Source organism: Argopecten irradians, chromosome 14 (assembly GCF_041381155.1).
Source record: "Argopecten irradians isolate NY chromosome 14, Ai_NY, whole genome shotgun sequence".
Lineage (NCBI taxonomy): Eukaryota > Metazoa > Mollusca > Bivalvia > Pectinida > Pectinidae > Argopecten > Argopecten irradians.
In genome coordinates, this window is record NC_091147.1 from 27,006,314 (window position 1) to 27,012,034 (window position 5,721).

Below are 5,721 nucleotides of genomic sequence, written 5' to 3' on the forward strand. Positions count from 1 at the left end.
GAAACAACGCGGCTCCGCCTTATAGTCACGAAGCTGCTGTTGCGACAAAGGTGACTATTGGTTGACTCATCAATGATAACATAGCGTTGTAAACTACCAATTGAATGACCCGTTTCATTTTTATATGTCGGAATTCCGCTTTAAGGTGGATATGTTTACTCGGTTTATAACTCACTGAATACGCATTGGGCTATCAATCAAAAACATTACATAACATTCCAACTCTGTTTTTTTTTTTTTTTTTTTTTTTGCAATTCTTTTTATGCAACTTGGGATAATGTTATAGATGCTGGAAGGCTAAGACTCATAGAAGCTTTCTCCCTTTTTGGAATGAGGGGGGGGGGGGGGGGGGGTTACATTATTTAGTTTTTAAACAAGAGACTCGACAAATGTTAGGCAGTTTCGAGTGTTGAGATTTCCTGTTTCATCCTACAGATGGTAAAATATTCTTTTTAGCCTACACTTTGCACCATCATGTGTCTCTGACAAAAATGTTTCAGTAGTACAAGCAAGGACTTTGTGACCTGAATTTATCGCGAAGTCATGATACTGTTACCGCGACGTCATGTCCCATGGATATTTATATGTTCTTGCTTACGGCGCTGGAATGAACAACGTCACGTAATTTGTATCTTGCAAATTTTCACAATCATAATTAAGATGTGTATTTGCTGAAGGCCATACTTGAAATCTCTTACAAGCTTTCGACGTAAGAAAAAGTATTCTAATCTGAAAATATATTGTAATAAGCATTGGTTTCACTATTTTTAAACTTCATAGAGGTATGAAAGAAAGGATTTTATCATAAAAAATTGCAAACAAAATTAATTCTATAACCCAATGAAGTTTAAAAATAGTGTTATCAATGCTTATAATTAGTCTTTTCAAACTACTCATAAAGTGAGATACGTTTAAAGGTACGATTTCATTTATTTTCCAAATGGCGGCCATTACAGAAGCCCAAGTCGTGTGCATTTGTTTTTACAAGATTTTTTGGTGCTATGAGAAACGTTTGAAGAAAATATAGAGTTTCTGACTTTTGGATGGCAGTTATAATGACTGTTTACTCATATCAAAGAACGGAATTATGTTTGGTCGTAAATGCCATGTAAAAAAACAAGAAGAGAATCACCCACCCCAACCATAGGATGATACGATAGGCAAAATTAAACATGCCAATTTATTTAACGTGTTCCGTTATTAATTGTCAATGTTTACCATTGTTTAGTATTGAGAAATATCTTAATGATATCTAGCCTCTTTAAAGTTTTTAAGGCAATATTTTGTAGGAAAAAAGATCTTTCATGATCCGTCAAAACTGGTTACACAGTAATGTACACTTATCGTAGTAAACAGGCAATGTTTAGTTCGATGTTCACACCTCTTTATCTATCATAATTATGGCATCAGGCTAATGAAAAGACACTCAAGACAGACTTGTTATGATGTTTGGGTTGTAGAAACATGGTCGCTTGTCACGTAAGACAGGGAGTCGCTGAAAACAGACCCATTATATAGCAAATTACGTTGGGGGGTCTCAAGTAAGGTCACATAAGACAGGGAGTCGCTACATACGCGGAGTGCTCAGACACTCTCAACTGTAGGTTGTTCTTTTCAAATCAACATGCAACGTCGACGATCCTATTGTGAGATCATGATAAGGTCGGGTTTGTGCGCCATTCTTGGATTTTCTTTTCATAGCAGTATGAAGAAAAAAAATCGGCCAATCAGAAAGCAGAATTAATTTTCATTAATTTCTATTCAGAGTAAATTCGAACCTACAAAGGCATGCAATCATGACGTCAAAATAGAGACCGACATTGCGTATTGGTTTAGAAAGAAAATCAAACCATTGGAAAATAAGTTGGATAGTGCGTTTGAACGTATTTTATGTTATCATGTAGTCTGATAAAATACATATTAACATAGATGTAACTATTTTGTAATTCTATCGGGTTATGAAATGAATTTAGCTTGCAAAATTTTGTGAGAATCCGCTATGTCGATTCATAGAGTTGGAACCACAATTTCGTTCACACTCTGATGAAGTTTTAAATAGTGACATCAATGCTTTAATGAAACCAATTAAAATAAATACTAACTTGTGTTTCATCCCATAACTATGCATTTTAACAATGACAAAATTATTTGATGAACTCCATATATAATTACCTACCTATGGCGCCTCCCATTGGTCAACTCCTATTTATCTTAATTTTAATTGGCTTTAAACATCAGACTACTTTTCTTAGCGCGTTTTCTTTTAAATAGCATTGCATTTACTGTTACTGTATAACAGGTATATTGTAGTTATTTCTTTCATACCTACGGGTGTAATACTGACTGGTCCAGGGCAATACACTCATGTCGCCTGAGGCTGTATTGCATGGCTACCCATGCAATAAAGCCTTTTGACGTCACGGCGTCAACAAAAACTCTATTACCTTGGTAAAATTGTAACATTTTTTTCACAAATATGACTGGTTTCACTATAAAAGATGCAAACAACGGATTTTTTGTTGAAAATGTCACGTAATTTTTCATGTATGAAAAATTGACTTTCAGCCGTGGATTTCCTCGAATTTATTTCAAAATGACGGGATATGATAGTTGTAAAATTGAAAAAAAAACGTCGAGGTATGAAAAAAAAACCTCTTTCATAAGTGGATATGAAAGATAGGGGTATTCTACCCTCGGGATCACAAAATGTTGCAAAACCCTCGGCAAGCCTCGGGTTTTACTACATTGTGTAACCCTCGGGTAGAATATTCCTTTCCTGCATATCCACATATGAAAGAGTCTTATATTATTAAACAACAGAACGTTTTGATATATTCAGGCGCTATATTTTATGGCAAACAACATCATGAAGCGGCGTGTGGTGGTAAGCTTTTCTGAATGTAATCGAGAAGAGTGACAATTATGGTATGAACAAGTTTCCCAGAGTGTGACTGTTACGTTTCATGTTTACACTTTTGTTATTTAAAGATGTTACACCACCGACGATGATAATTGATAATAAAAGCAGGAGCAGATAAATCGTCAGTTTTAAATGCTACTTACTTTATACTATTACCATTGAAAAAATGAGCTTCCCATTTTGCTTTAATGTAAATGAATTCAAAATAACTAATTGCATCCCGCAAAAAATACACGACCTTATGACTTATATGGAATGGGGTACTGATTGCACAGACAACAGTATAGTTTATATGTATTTTTGTGTTAATTAGGCAGACATGTACATATGCACGATTAAATATCCATTAATGTCAATATTATGTCCTGTCGGCAATGGGGCATATTAATTTTCAATTTTTACAAAAGACATTTGCTAACGATCATGTCTTTTTCAGATTTTGCGTTATTACATTTACCATTTGATTTATTTAGATTTAATTGTTCATAAGATGATGAAAACATTATCAATCTCGTTTTACATTCCCATTTTAAAAATCAAAAGCTATTTCGGAAAGGTAGTGGTCCTTTAAAACCTCTTTAACATGAACCTACATGTATATGCACCAAACACCTGTACCACTGTGCCCCATTGTATCTAACCCTATATTTACACTCACACGACTTTTAATTTATATCTTATGCAATAAAATCGTCATTTGAAAGTGACGTAATTATTCAATAAAAGACGGTAAAAAGTGGGAGGAGCTTACTCAATTGAACAGCGAACGATGACTCTTCACGTAAAGTAAAAAGTCCAATATTTTAGTATAAAATAAACATGACAAACAAAGTAACTTTCAGATATAATTTCATTTAATAAGATCAGATATTTAAATTATATATCTCTTTTGCTAAAAGTAATACTATAGCGTAATAACATAAAGTGTTGTTACTCGGCCAAATATGTGTGAACTCGATGACCGTTATTGTGCAGCGAGGCGAAGCTGACGCACGCTTACACACTGGAGTTTGCCGAAGTTGTCAAAACACCGGTGTTCAAGTAGCTCAATGCGTTTGAGATTGTCGTCTGACTTGACGAGGAGCCATGTGATATAATCTACGATAGATTCATCGATAGATGAAACAACTTCACTTGTGTTCGGTGGATACAATGCATTTGTGGTGACGCGTAACTGTCACCACGTGGATTACTAGCAGGCATGTTTTAAAATGCACATGATTAAATTCTCAAAGAACAAATACAAAAGGATATGTTTGTAACTGACCTCTGTCAGAGGGCCTCACGCCTGTCCACCCCAAACACTCGATCGTAGGACGAAGACAGACACAGAGGTTATGTTTACATTTGACATCATCATTTTTAACAAAAATGAAAGCACTGCACGTCGGAATATTTTTTCCGTTTCTTTATATAATTGTTGATTTAAAAAAAATTGTATTATATATAAATATAATACATATATGTATTGTTAACATGTTTCCAAAATTCTATGAAAAACAACAATATACACGTCAAAATGTAAACAAAGCCATGGATTTCTTTTATAAAAAGTAGCCACTTTATGTTGCATAGAACATTTCCATACGCAAGTTCAAAGTTACCATGGAGTTATGGTGAACAAACTATGCTAGTATTTACGTATAGTGAACAAGCCTAGCAAGTGTAAACATATAAAAATCAAATGATCACATTATGATAATTAGGACTTAACACTTATTCAAAACATAACTGTTGAACCTATAATAACCATTCCTATACGCATTGATCACAATAGCTTTTATATTTTTTTCCAAATAGGGGGTCACGATGGCCGAATTTCCATACATATTACCCCCAGGTATTGATCGCTGGTCTGTGGGTTCTTTCCGGGCACCAGAAACCTGCCATGACTTTAAATGACCATTGGCTGCTTATAGAAAGTTAAAATAAATAAATCTTATACTTCAGTAACACGTGCTACTCCGAATTGACACCAGATGTTATTAGGAAGTTAAAATAAATATATCTTAAAAAATCTTAAATTTAGGTAAATGACCCTTGTCAGTGTTAAAGTATTCAAATTCACAGCAGGCCAGCATGCTTATGTAAGTTTGATTTGCAGCCACATTAATCTGTCTTGTTTTGCGGAAGTGGTTGGTTGCTAGGTTCAGATCACGCGTATGTCAATGTGATTACTATTACATATGCTGTTGTGTTCAGTTTTCCCGTCAGCTGTCAAAGGATAATGTGTATAATAAGTTTAGACTCAATTAGCATATACATGGTGCTATGTGAACATAAAGAGGATTTCAATAATCTTATCTTATGATTTTTTTCATATTCATTTATTTATATGTCTGTGCTGCTAATGTGTGTTGATTGCGAAGTCGTCGTCTGCGTCAAGGATACCAATCAAAACATTATTATCTTTGTTAATGGTACAATACGTTGAACAGAGTCTTGGATGTGAATAATGCTTACATTATTTATTTTCGATCGAAGAAATACATAAGTCAAGTTCTCGCGTTCTCTCGTAGAATTTAATTACCAATTGGTAAATTAGCGTCATTTGTTGAATGTAGTCTGAGGTATGAAATATACTTATCTCGCGTTCTTATTAGGAATAGAAAGTATCATCATCATTTAATTGCTTTGCATGTATTTCGGTCTTAAATATTTCAATAGTCCACAGTGCGAAATTTTGGCAAGCCGAAATGATGAGTTATCTCAGTTTTCTGGGTTCAGCACACAAAAAATAATTGTATGACAAACTGCGTATTCTGTTTAGCCTGCAACAGTTTTCTTCTGGATAACATTAT